Source organism: Marmota flaviventris, chromosome 10 (assembly GCF_047511675.1).
Source record: "Marmota flaviventris isolate mMarFla1 chromosome 10, mMarFla1.hap1, whole genome shotgun sequence".
Lineage (NCBI taxonomy): Eukaryota > Metazoa > Chordata > Mammalia > Rodentia > Sciuridae > Marmota > Marmota flaviventris.
The window spans coordinates 124,950,796-124,965,072 of record NC_092507.1 but is presented as its reverse complement, the minus strand read 5'-3'; the positions used below and the strand labels follow the sequence as shown (position 1 = coordinate 124,965,072).

The following is a 14,277-nucleotide window of genomic DNA, read 5'->3' as shown; positions in this document are numbered from 1 at the left end:
GGTAAGGCCTGTCTTTACTGGTACAAATGACCTTGTTTTCCTCATCCCTTCTTGGCATCTCTCTTCAGTTTCAACCCCTTCCTCCAATCCCAGAAAGCCCTCTGAGTGTCTCGCCTCCTGCCTTGAGTTCTGGGGAAAGGTCTCCAAGCTTCAGAATTAGCCTTTTCTTTCTTCCCCACAATATGCCCTCAGTGCAGTTAGCAATTAAGGAGGATAGAGGTATGGCCAGATGACTTCTTAAAACAAAACAGAGTTAACCCTTTATTGTGCTGTCTGCCCAAGGGCTTGGGGAAGTGGCATCTTAAACCCAAAGGTATGCATTTCTAGTGGCAGAATTTAAAGGGGCATGTCAGGAGCATTAAGAAGATACTGGTGATTGACATAGGCATGAGAATAAGTGAAGTGTTAAGGTGGTGGATGGCCCCTAAAAATCTCCCCTACAGTCAGGTCCACTTTGGGTAATAATAGTAACCAGTACATCAGTAATAACAATAACCAGCATTTATCGAATCCTTCCTATGTACCAGACTCTACTGGCTCATGTTTCTACATAGTCACTCATTTATTCCCCTACTGCTGCAGGTGGAAAATATCACTTGATGAATCCTAGTATTGTTAAGTAATTTTTCTAAGGTCACACAGCTTACTAATGGCAGAGCTGGGATTCAAAACCAGGCAGTCTAACCCCTTATAAGCATCCTGGGAAAAACAGAGGAACGAACTTCACGAGAAAGACCTAGCTACCATCCCTGTCATTATCACAGTAGACAGGGGGCTGTCCTTGTCACATGCAGGGCACTGCATGCAGTGCTAAGAAGACAGAGGCCTCTGGCCCCTGCCTGTTGGCATCAACCTGACCTTCAGGTCACCTCCAACACGTGCACCTCCAAGGAGCAGTTTTTGCTCATCTCCTCCCCATCAAATAACATACCTTCTCTGACTGCCGTTTTACTTGTGCCTCTGCCATTTACGCACACTGTCACACTGTGGTGGTCTCCACACACTGTCACACTGTGTCCACAGCCCAGCCTGGGCGTGGTGCTGAGTCCTTTGCCTGGTGACTCCTATGCTTCTTTAAGATTCTGCTCAGGTTTGTTGGCATTCCCTACTCTCCTATCTGGATAGACACCTCTTTTCTATGCCCCCAACCCCTGGTATTTCTCCATATCATAGCACTTATTATAATTGTTTACGAATGTTTACTTGTCAGTATTCCTAACTAGATAGATCCCAGATCCCAACATCCTGGAACATGTCTTATGTTTTTTGAATTTCATTCAGTACTTTGCACTTGCCACACACTGGGTGCTTACTAAAAAACCTTCTTAAAATACATGAATCATCCATGCAAGGATAGAAACTCATGTCTGATTCATTTTTTGGATCCCAAAGATGCTATGCACTTTATAGATGCTCAATAAATATAACAAAAATAAGCTGTTCAAAAGCAGGCATGAGATTCCACTCACAGGACATGGGGGAACTCTGGGACCTACAGTAAAAACTGGACGATAGTAAACGTTTGCATATTTAGGCTATGTTTAAATTGATAATATAAACAACTACCACTAAAATGGATGAGAAAGAAAAAAAAAGGGTTTTTTGTTTTGTTTTGTTTTGTTTTTGCTTAAAGTTTCTTGATTAATAAAATGTAGCTCAATATTTAAACCCAGGTCCATATGACTTTAAAGCCAGTGTTGTTTCTATTACACCATATTGTTAGGATCATAGAGTAGATGGGTCCTGAAGTATCAGTGTGGCTTAAATAATTCTAGAGGAAAAGACACTGCGTGAACTGGAATAAGATATGTGAATAGGTCTTTAGGGAGATCTATCTGGAGAAAGCATGTGGACTCAACTGGTCAGGGAGAAGCAGGAACATCTGTTGTGACAATCCCAATCTGGAAACAGAAAACAGTAAATCGATTTAAGAAGGAATTTGTGGATATTGGTGACTGAGAAGATCCATGGACAAGAGGAGATTTGGAGTCATTTTACCCCCAAAGTTTTGGGTTAGGTGGAAGACAGGAAATTCAGGGGGGAGACTTTGGAAAGAGGGTGAATTTGTTTTGACAGGTGAAGTCCCTCTAGATGGGTGGGGAGCAGATAGATATGCAGGGTTAAGTTCAAATGAGGCCCGAGTTAGACTTGTAGATGTGTTGTTTAGACTCTAAGAGGTGATGGCTGAAGTGGGGGAACTGGAGAGAGAGGCTGATCAAGGAACTGAGGACTCTAAGGAACACCCACAGTTTGGAGATAAAAGAAGTAATTTGAATCAATAAAGAAGACAAAACATGAATATCATCACTTCTTAGAATTCAGAGTTAAAGGGAAAAAGGGTGGGGGTCTTCATTAGTCGGATTTGGCCATTAGGTCTGGTCTTATTAAAGAGAACATTTCAAAGTGGTTGGGTTATTGACAGGAAGAAAAGAACTGTGGTGGCAGCTTCTATTTAAATAAGTTTGGAGTAAAAAATGGGGAAATGGAGTTTGCTATAGGAAGGATTTTACTGAAGATACTGAAGCAAAGGGTAGGTAGGCACTGGAAGGGAGAAACTGAGCAAGGCCCTTCAGGAGTAGAAAGAGAAAACAAGGTTGGTCCTGCAATACAGAGGAGTATGGATAAAATTTGAAATAATTTCTCTGAAATATGTCACAGGTAACAATAAGACTCCATAAAACGAATGCCAAGTGATAAGAAATAGAGTTCAGTTTGTTTCATTGCTTTGGTTGGGATTCACTTTCTTGGTTTCTCGTCTGGCAGCCCAGGAGGGAAAATATGGATACATCTCAGCATTAGGCGTTGCCATTGCTGCAATGGTGGACGGTCCTGCGTATAACTTAGTCCTGCCTATCTAGCTACTGTGGCTATGAGAGCGACCTGGATACAAAAACGTGAAGTCAACGTTGAAATGGTTGAGAAGCAATTCAGGAGAAACTGGGAAGAGGTTGATCTTGCAAAGTGGGAAGAGTACAGCAGCAAATGCAGAACTTGGAAGAATAAAATCATTTTATTATCTCCTAGGCAAATCTAGAAGGAAATCAAATGAACTAGGAGGGGCACTTTCCCAGCTTGTGGGAAAGCAGTAAAGAATAAGAAATGAAATAATAAATCAGTAGAAATAGAGGGGGAAGAGGGAAGTGGGAGAAGAACCAATGTAAAGAACTGGTATGAAGCTCGATCAATCTGGGGAGAAATGGTCGGAGCTCATGGGACGCTTACTGAGTCTCATGCTAAGCCATAATGGACCACACAGTTAAGTCTGAAAAGTGGGGAGGGGGCATCAGCACTGAAATTCCAGTCATTTAGGACCCAGGAAAATGCAGGTTGAATGTCACAGAGCTTGAATCTTCTAAGGCAGAATGACAAGAGTTAAGAGGACAGTATAGGTTAAGCATGAAAATAAAGGAGGGAAATATTGGTGAAAACTTCTCAAGAGATGGGAAGTCATCTCACAGATCCACCAGAACACAACAGGGTGCCTCCAGTTCCCAGATTGGGGAAAGCACATCTGTCGTGACACACAACAGTACCCAACCTCTCACACATCATTCCAGGTGAAGCCACAGGAGGAAGGAGGGGGAATATTGATTTCTACCTTACCCAAGAGACAGCTGGTCCCACATTCCCCAGCAGGAATGAAACACTGGCACTCCCCCATGGCCCCCAACGGACTGGTGAAAGTCAGGGCAAGGAGATTGGCTTCTCTAGTCGTGGACAACTCAAAGAAGAAATGATTTCCTGCCTATGTAATTCCAGCAGCACAAAAGGCAGGAGATGCCATTCCATTCTAACCCTTCAATGTGAGTCAGTATGACTTCCTTGGTAGCCTTCCTTGGCATTGAGATTCACTAGCTTTGGTTTGGACAGTGATGTAGGTGAACTGGTCATAAGTAGTACAAGCAGCAGGGACCCATGGCCAAGCTGAGGACTTTGACCATAGGAAGAATTCATTGGAGCCTCTTGGAACCCTCACACCAGCTGGCTGAGTGGGCTCAACCTTTCTCAGTCTTAATCTCATTGTTCCTAAGGTAGAACTTCATGTTCTTTCCACAATTGTAAGTACTGTTAGGAATGAACAATCCTGGGAAATTGGAACCGTGCTGTGGAGTGTTGGACTTAAATTCTAATGCATAATCTTGGCAAATCACTGGACTTCCGGGTCAGCCTTCTTATCTGAGAAATGGAATGGAGTTCCTTCCAATTCTAATATTCAGGTATGTTTATCAAGAGCTGAGGAAACAAAAGCACTTATTCCTTCAATTCAAAGTGTAGCGTACAGTAGAAAGACTGGAGGCAAACCTAAATAATAGCACAAATGCTATGTAGGATGTAAGGGGCAAAACTTCCACCTCCCATATTTGCAATCAGCAAATGCTTATTTATCATCCCTGAGAAGCAAATTTCAGTAGCTAAGAAAGTCAAAGCTAGGTTTCTTTAGTGTCAAAAACCTTTTTTTTTTTTTAAAGCAATTTTATCATTTGGATTTTTTAAAAAATTCCTTATCTTAGAATTTCTACAGTAGCAGAAACAGTTTGAAGCATTTATTTATAGGATGCTTTTAAAAATGACTTCACCATTATCCATTAGTGTTCACACACACACACACACACACACACACACAGTGTCAGATCCTTATATACCAAAATAGAATTCTTTCTCAAGTGACATGGAAAGGAATGGAATTTTAAAAACTTAGAAGGCAAATATTCTATTAAATAAACTATTTAATAGAATAAAAATTTTAAAACATTTCCATCCCATGTTTATTATAATTAAATTAATGTTACTACTGAGACTCTAACCTTTAGATTCTGTGACTTTTAGCATGCTTAAGTTTTTCTTTTTCCCTTACAAAACATCCATTTATTTTGGTTGCACAGAGCATGCTTCAATTCTTGATATTATACCTTTTACTCTGGTGTTCTACACTTAATACTCCTTTGTATTTTTGTTCCAGTAACAAAAATAATTTTGAACTCTGACACATAAGACTGCATGAGGGTTTAATGCCTGGCAAAAACAGTTAAGAATATTTAATTTGTGTTGCTACGAGTATTGTGAGCTTGCTGAGCAGAGGTGATCTAGTCTGGAAGACCCCAATTTAAGGCTTATTTGGGCAGTGTTTTTTACTGAAAGGTACAATCTGATCTATATACCCTATGACTCCTTCTTTCCACCTACACTGGAAATCCCAAATGTGTCTTGCATGTTGTGGGTTTGGCTGTCTTTCTCTTAGATCTGTACCATACCTGGATCCCCCACCCCCAAACATTTAAAGAAGTTCTTAGCTATGTTACATCACATATTCTATAGACAAAACTTGACCAAAAAGCATTTTATTTTAATTATTCCCTGTTTGGAATCCCTCACTTGCTCTTAGGTTTCTATTGTTTACAACCATTATTGGTTTCTTTATTTATATCCTCAGTCACAACAGAAGACAAAGAGAAAACATCTTGCTACAATTTTCCATAGGATCTTTGTCGGGGAGGTATGGCATAGAAACTTACATGGCCAGTTAGGAGTTTTAAGTGGTTTGGAAAGCAGTGAATCAGCTTTAACATCTAGGGTTCTCTTGTACAATTCTTTACCACAGAACCATTCCTTAAAAGGGTGCCCCAAGGAAGGTTTCCTATTTTATAGACAGGGAAACTGACACAGAAATAGGCATCCCGGTTAAAATCATGGGTAACAGAAGCAAGAGCAGAAGAAAATCTATCTAGGTCTTTTAGTGTGTTGCCTGTCTGTCTTTTGGGGAGAAACGCGGCATTCTATCCTGGGCAGACTTCACTTAACTGAGTTCCAGGAGCTGCTGGGCCAGTGCCCTGAGTTGCAGAAACACCTGAGGTCAAGACCCCACGAAGCACAATCGCAGAGATGAAGGGCAGGGTATCTGGGGGAGGCTGCAGAGCAGCAGGTGTGCCATAACCATCAGGGCCACGCGGATAAAAGCGGAGTGGTCCAGATCTGAGCTTTGATTCAGCGACGTGCCTTAACCATGATGCCTTGGCTTTTCCTTCTGAGAAAAAGTGCCATCTACCCAGCCACCTCTCACTTCGCTGTGCACAGTACCGGGGTCCGCTGGCTTGGAGCCTCCACTCCGGAGGGTTGGGGGAGCGTACTGCGGTCCAGGACCAGGACAGAGGGTCCCCGGTGTGGCTCTAGGTAGCACTGCCCGAGCGGGGCGGGGCCGGGCCCACGGGGAAGGACAGCCCGCCCCCGCCCCGCTGCCGGACCCCGGCGGGAATCCGCTCGGGCGCGGGTGGCGGGGGTGCGACCCGGGCCGCCCCTGGGAGGGGACGGGAGGCCGGACAGGGCGGGGCGGAGCGCGCCTCAGGTGCGGGGAGGCGGCCTCCAGCTCGGGCCTGGCCGGACCGGGCCGCGCGAGGGCAAGACCTTGAGCAGCTCGCGACCGGTTTCGGCCAAAGATGGCCCAGGGCCACGTTGCCCCTCCCCCTCCTCGCCTTTCCGTCTCCTCCGGCTGCTCCCAGGGCGGCGGCGGCGCCGGGGCTCCGGGAGGGCGCGCGGGAGCCGGGTGCGGGAGAGGACCGCCCACCCCACCGCCCGCGGGAGGCTCTCTTCGTTGAGAAAGAGGGCTCTGCCACTTTAAGGTGAGGAGTGGGCGTCGCCTCTGGCCGGGTGACGGGCCGGGAAGGGGACCTGGCGGGCGGGTCCAGGCAAACCAGGAGGCGGTGCCGGTCGGGCGGTCCGTAGTAAAACGTCGCGGGCGGAGAGGGTGGAGGCGGCGAGGCGGCTGGGGGGCGGGGCCGGGGCGGGGCTTCCGCGGGAGGGAGGAGGGGTGGAGGCGGCTGGTGGGCGGGGCGGGGGCGGGGCCTCCGCGGGAGGGCGGGAGGGTTTGAGGCGGCGAGGCGGCTGGGGGGCGGGGCGGGGGCGGGGCCTCCGCGGGAGGGCGGGGGGAGGAGCGAGCGGCCGGTTGGTACCATCGCGCGCGCTCCGGGAGGGGCGCCGGGGACATTCCCCGGAGGGGGCGGCCCTGCGCGGCGCCGGGCGGGAGGTCGGGCCGGGGAGGGGCTGCGGCGCCCGCGTCCGAGGCGGGGCCGGCCGTCCCCTCGGCGGCGCGGCGCGGCTGGGGGAGGGCCGAGGGGAGGGAGGAGGCGGTCCCGGGCGGGGGAGCCGGAAAGGGGGAGGCGCCGGCGGACAATGGAGCCTATGTGTGCCCGCGGGAGGGGGACGGCGCCGCCGCCGCCGCCGGGGGGAGACGCCGCGCCGCCGCTGCCGCCGGCCCCGGCCCCCCGGGGCTGAGAGCCGCGCCCCGCCCGCCGCCGCCCGCGCCCCCGCCCGCCTCAGGGTGAGTGGCCCCGGGGAGGGAGGCGGGCGGGGCGCGGGGTCGGGCTGCGGCCCGGGGCCGGGCGGGCGCCCGCGGGGGTGCGCCGGGCCGAGCGGGCCGCGGGGCCGGGGAGGCCACGGGAGCGCCCGCGGGGCCGGGGACGCGGGGCGGAGCGCGGCCGCGGCCGAGGCGGGAACCCGCGGACCCGGAGCGTGCGGCGCAGGAGAGTTCGCGGGCCGCGGCGGCGGGCGGCGGGCGGGTGCCGAGGGGCGGGCCGGCAGGTGAGGTCGCGGCGGCCCGGGCGCCCGCAGCGGAGCGGCCGCCGCCTTCCAAAGTTGCCGCGACTGCTAAGATGTCACCGGTGAGTGTTGGTGGGACAGGGAGATGGAGACGTCCCGAGGAAAGCACGGCGGGGCCGGCCATCCTGTCCCCAGGGGAGGGCCCCGGCTGTGACAGTAGGGCTGGGGGCCTTCTGAGGAGGCCACCGAGCCTCCAGGAGGAGGCCCTAACCCCCCCCCCCCCCCGCCCGGAGCCTGGGCTTGGGGAGCTAGGGAAGAACGGTGTAAGGGGCCGAGCCCAGGGCAGCCCCGGGGCCAGGAAGTTACCAGACCCGCGGGCAGGGGACCCGGGGACCCGGGGACCAGAGCCTCAGCGGAGTCTCCAGGGTGAGCCAGCAGCGACGCCAGTCACCTGGGTTAGGGGGACCCAGGTGCTTCCCTGGGAAAAGGAATGAGGGGCTTAGAAGCCACATTTTGGTCAGTGTTACGTGATGAAGTATTTGTTAGCATTTGATTTATTAAGGAATTAGATGTTTGTTTGTTGCACCAGGAATTGAACGCAGGGGTACTCAACTACTGAGTCACATCCCCAGCCCTTTTTTATTTTTTATTTTAAGACACGGTCTCAGTAAGTTGCTGAGGGCCTCAATAAGTTGCTGAGGCTGGCTTTGAACTTTAGATCCTCCTGCCTCAGCCTCCTGAGCTGGGATTTACAGGCACCCACCACCATGCCAGGCTAAATGTTTGTTCTTGAGGCAGAGATTTGGGTTCTTGTGCACTGAGCACAAAGTGATAAATCAGAATTAGCAGACAGAAAGTATAAGTTGTGAAATAGTTGAAAGGTGGAAGGAGGGGACAAAAGAATGTTAGATAGTAAGACTTAGTGTGTTTAGAACCTGTGATTGTGGAGACAGTGCAACATGATTGTTTGATTCCCAGTGACTGGGAAGTTTAGCAAGGAAGAAATATTTGTGTATATAAACGTAATGCTCCTAAATAAAAATTTTAAGACAGTCCTCTTTATTTACTGCTGAAAAAGACCCAGACTATTAGAGGGGTAAATAAAAGGAGCTGTTAGTTAACTGGTGGTTCCATTAATTGTTTGATGGTTGGATAAGAAGAGAAAACCTAAAGTTTTAGAAAAGTTCAGAGAGTGGGGTGTGTGTGTGACATTTGGTAGTTTTATGATCTAGAGATTTGGTATTGAACCATTAGCATGTTCTTTTGTAATAACTGTACTGAATTTACGGTAATAATAGGATAGACAGACATGGAGGTCATTGGCTAAAAGATGAAATTACAGTTTTCATGTAGTTCTCTTTTTATAAGGCAAGTAGTACATAACTGGCCCTTGTACAAACCATTCTTGGATGTTTAGATGACTAGCAAGAAGCAAAAAGTACTTGTATACATTGAAATTTATTGTATGAGATGTTTCCCCCTTAGCCTTCAGAAGTGTCTGCTCTTGTAAATCAAAAGAAAATACTCTGGGTTTGTGGGAGAAAAAAGAGAGATTTCACAAGCGTGTAATCAACTAAATATTTGATCCTGGTGACTTGGATCAGTGGTTAAAGCTCTCCAATTGCCTTATGGTGACTTTTAACAAATCTCCTGTTATTCTCCCATCTATGAAGTGGTAATGCTACCTGCTCTAACCACACATAACTGCATTTCAGCCTATCAAGTTAATGCTTATCTGCAAAGTACTTTGAACACCTCTGAGAATGAGGTTATGTAGTCTTAACTTTTTCTCACCTCTACAAAATTACCATCTCACTAGCACACTAAATTCAGCTGTTGTAACAATTATAGCAACAAGCTTATCAAGCTGTCTTGTTCTGTTTGAGTTTTGGTTTTATATTAATTTTGAAAGGTACTACCTCTGTCCATTTAGTGGCAAGATAGGAATACTGATGAAAATTGCAGAAATGTAAGCAAAGGTCACCAAGAGAGAATGGAAAGATAGATGCTGTGAGTACTCACCTAGGCTTTGCTAACTCTGTGTACATGTAGCCTTGAATTTGTTTCTCTGCTTCCTGGCAGTTTAGTTTTCTCCAGCTATGAAATAGTGTGGTGGGATGACTTAGCTTCTGTCCGCCTCGGGGAATATGATGTTGAGTCTGTAGAAACTTTATTTGCTTTAGATTGGGGGTTCTTAACTGTTATATTCCATGTACCCCTTTAGCAATTTAACAAAGGGCCCCTTCTGAAAATATTTTTTAAATGCACAAAATAAAATGCATAGAATTGCTTATGAAATGTAAACAGTTATCAAAATGTTAATTGTGGCATAGTGATGTATGTTCTTCTTTATAACACACTGAATAATAAAATGTAGCCTCAGGTTTAATTATACTATAATTTTGAAGTAGGAATGACTGTACTAAGTTATGTTAGGGTATCTACAACACCTATAATGTTGACATGAAAATGTCTTGAGGTTATTTTGGTAACAGTCACAGGATTGCTAATACTTTTATGAATTATTATAACTATAACCACAGTTGAAGTTTTTCCCAAAAAGTCCATAGACACACCTCCTCCCTGAAGTCTCTCCACAGAAGCCTTGGGAGTCAGTGATTCCCAGGTTGGGGAATGCCTGCTGCAGACCAGTGGATTTTGTTTTTTTCCTAGACAAAGCAATTTGGGGAAGTTAAATTATCATTTCTTATGGACACCTGCCTTTTAGGCTTTGTAATATCTTTCAGTATCTCTACCACTTGAAAAACAGGGACATATGAAATAAAAGTCCATTTTACAACCTATGGTGGCTATTCTTGACTGTGGAAAAAGTTAAAAACAATAATTCATATGAAATTTTTGTGTCTGGTGGATTTTGCTCTATAAGCTCTCAGTTACCTGTTAATCATAACTGTTCCTCAGCCTGGGCTAGATTTGGGCTGCAGGGTATGTATCTCCAACTTGTATTTTGAGTTCTAGTGGGTTTTGCCTTCCTTTCCCATTTTTGACCAGGGTGCTTTTTAATTGCCTTTTCCAGATATTGCTTTGACCACAGAAAATTGTGGAATGGGTGGTTTTCTTTGGAATCAGTATGAACTTGGGTATAAACTTTAACTTTCATCTTGTCCTTGTAGGACTGAATGTGGGACTAGCTAGTGTCCTTCCACTTTCATTTAAAAATTTCCTTCTGTTTGGGTGGCAGAGATCATTCTCAGAAAGCTCTTGTGTCCTGATGTAGAAGAAGAGAGCAAATTGGACACCTTGAAAGGTAAAGAACTTGGTAATAAGCCCATAACTTCTGGGATTCTGTCTGCATTTTGGGGGGTTTTTGTTTTTGTATCCATAGGGTTGCTTCTAAGCTAAATTGTATTGGTTCATTATTCTAGCAGTTCCTAAGGTAAAAGTCATCAAACAAATGCAAGTCAAAACTACAAATGCAGTTACCTTATACTTTTCTGTGAGCAGGGACTGAGTGTAAGTCACTTCAGAAGACTGAGGAGTAAGACAGGTGGTAGGGTGTTGAACAGGCATTTACCCTGTCACCTTTGGTTTCTAGAAACGCAAGGTGAAGGTGGCAGTGCTCAATCCCATTATGATGCATGCCTCAACCCGCTTTTATTGAGTTTCTCCTGGGTGTCAGGTGCTGAGGTGATGAAAGACATGGTCCTCAGGGAGTCCCCTGTCTATATATAACAGTGCCACAGTTTTATAGGTGTTATAGTAGTGTTAATACAATGCTGTGTGGCCATAGAGGACATAAGGGGGATAGTTGGCAATCTAGGAGAATTTCACAGAGAAGGGAAATTTATTCTGAAATACTACTTTGGGTAGCCATTATTCTAAATGATTCAAATCAAGTAGTTGAAATTCATTTTTAAGTGCTTGAATGTTGTTGAGATTCTTCAGTTTAATATGAATTTTTCTTTCTTTGAAAGTTTGCTAGTTATTGAAGGTCAGTAGCTACATTTTACCTCATAAGAACTAAAACATACATTGATATTTTATGTGGGCCAAGGTCTATACATACCCTATGTAGAGTTTACTTTCCTCCGCAGTCTTCCTGCTGGTGGGGAAAGATTGGTTTTTCCTATTGTGTACTTTTGCTGAGAAGAAGCCTTTTATTAGTTGGCATGCCACAAGTTAAGAATGAGCTCGGAATGGAATCCTGAGGCCTTTTAGTTCCACATTCTAAGTTTGATACTCTGCCTTTTATGGAGTAGTGGTCATAGCATAGAAATGAAATTTGTTAAACATGACATAGTTCTAATAAACTTAGAATAGGAAAGTAGGAAAGCATCATTGTCAGAGCTGAAATTGGAATTTTAGAGGTGATTCTGAGCTTGGTCAAATTTATTTGTGAATTTACCTAAAACTTTACATCAACCCTATAGAGTCTCCTTTTAAAAATTCTGAATAATTTGGCTGTAAGACAGCCTGGAACTGTTCTTCCTTGCAATTTCAGAACTGTAAGTTTTGGGCAAAGGCGGGGGCCCAGTGTCATAACTCTAGTATATGAGGACTAATATTGAAAATAGTTGTACTTGACCAGTATTTGTTCTGGCTTAATGTTAAGCATTTTGCACATAGTAGGGGTTGAATAAAAGGAGATCACATGGCCAGGTTGCTCAGCCCTAAGTTCCTTCCAAAGTATATGAAAATACATTTTCTTGCTGGATGCTTGCCCTGTAGAGATACAGTTGAGAGGAGGGAGTAACCATGAATGGTCTTCACTTTGTCAGTTCAAAAGCCCATCTGAATTTTGTCTTTTCACCTTTACAGTCAGTGCTCAGTTCTCTACACTCATAAGAAATGGGCAAAAGCAAAAGTACCCCGACCAAATGCCCAGAAACTTCAAAAGTAGAAAAATAGATTTTGATTTCACCCAGTATTTCTCTAGTGTCTGAAAGTAAAATATGCAGTTGGGAAGGAGGAAAAGCCACAGGGTCTTGAATTATCTACAGATTGTATATCTACCCTTTAATAATTGGGAGTAGGTTCTGTTTACATGGAGATGACAATTTTCTTGTCAACTAATATTTTAGAATAAGTGGGAACCCTGTTTTTCTCTTAAGGTATTTAGTGACAAATTGATGTGGTTCATTTTTTAAAAATTTATTTAGGAATTTTTTCCTACTATTTACCGTCTTCCAGGTGAGATCACCTTTAAGAAAGGGGTTCCCGGACTCCCCACCTCCAGGATGAGCACTGCAGTGTCGTGACCCCGGGGGTTTCGGTGAGTACACTGGTGGAGACAGCACTGGGGTGCAGGCCTGGCTTTGAAAGGTGGTCTTGAGGAAGTTTGGGCTTTGCTTCACGGACCTTTTCCCCTCTATATCACCCAACTCCCCTCTTCACCTCCTGTCCCTTGGTAAGCACCATCCTACTATTTACTTCTTTGAGTTCAACTTTTTTCAGTTCTGTGTGTGAGATCATGCAATATTTGTCTTTCTGTGCTTGGCTTATTTCACTTAAAGTAATGTTCTCTAGTTTCATCTATGTTGTAAGTGACAGGATTTCAATCTTTTTTTAAGGTCAAATAATATTCCAGAGGGTGTGCATGAATGTAACGCACTTTCTTTAACTGTTCATCCGCTGACAGATACTTGAGTTGATTCCACATCGTGGCTATTGTAAATGCTATAGTGAGGGTGAGAATGCAGTTATTTCTTCTCCATGTTGATATCATTTTCTTGGTGGATAAAAACCAGTATTTTTCATGGCATTGTAGTAAGTTCTAGGAATACAGGGATGAACAAGTCGGTCTTCGTCCCCACCTTCATGGAGCTTCCGGTGTGCTGTTAGAGATGAATGTTACACAGATGATCACATAATTACACATGTAATTATAAACACGGAAAAATGCAGGATGCTGTGAGAAGAATGTAATGCAGAATCCCGCGTAGATTCCTGGTTTTAAGGAACCTTCCTTCTCTGAAGAAGAAACAAGCTGAGACTTCATTCTTTAAACAGAAATGTCCAAACTTGACGTGGGGGTTAGCAGACAAGTGTCAAGAATGACTCCCAAATTTCTGACATGAGCAACTGAGTGGATAAAGGAGACATTTATTAAAGTGTGGGAAACTGAAGGAAAGTCGTTTGGGAGGAAGACTACACAGAGATAGGAGCTCACGTTTGATCCTGTCGGGTTGGAACTGTCTGGGGAAGTGTGAAGTGCATGGGTGGGTGCAGTCCGCAGAGGGAGGCTGAGCCTCGTGGGGATCTGGGAGCTGTCGGCATGGAGAGAACTCCAGGATGAGCACAGCGGAGGGCCCAGAGTAGAGTCCTGAGGAGCTTGGGGCTTTGGAGCCTGATGGAGAAGAGGCCTCAAGGGAAGCAGGTATGGAATGACTGGAGCGCTAGGAGAAAACTAGGAAACATGGTGTTAGGGAGACCAAATGAGGTCAGTTTCAAGAAGGAAGGGATCCCCAGCAAAATCTAGATGAGCTGGGCATCATGGTGCAGGCCTGTAGTCCCATCACTCGGGAGGCTGAAGCAGGAGAATCACAAGTTCAAAGTCAGCCTCAGCAATTTAGTGAGGCCCCCTAAGCAACTTAGTGAGACCCTGTCTCAAAATAAATATCAAAAGGGTTGGAGATGTGGCTCAGTGGTTTAGTGTCCCTAGGTTCAATTCCTGGCACCCCCTGCTATCCCCCACAAAAAGACGAGAATTTTGCTCATTTGTTCTTACTATCAGAAGGCCTAGAGCTTGGGGTGATAAGAGAATAAGGAACTATATGTAGAAGTACT

The 14,277-nt window shown here is 45.8% G+C and overlaps 1 protein-coding gene across 4 annotated transcripts in view; it reads left to right on the top strand.

Annotated features, from left to right (window-relative positions):
* Positions 1–14,277, top strand: part of LOC114081976 (uncharacterized) — a 64,087-nt gene that overhangs the window by 47,719 nt on the left and 2,091 nt on the right. The window contains exons 1-3 of one of the 4 annotated variants that reach the window (XM_071618510.1): positions 6,327–6,614; positions 10,733–10,798; positions 12,682–12,763. The gene's annotated coding sequence lies outside the window, so the exon portion shown is untranslated. Of the gene's footprint in view, positions 1–6,326; positions 6,615–7,247; positions 7,313–10,732; positions 10,799–12,681; positions 12,764–14,277 lie in introns of those variants that run through there. The other 3 variants (XM_071618511.1, XM_071618509.1, XM_071618512.1) reach the window with 3 other exon arrangements.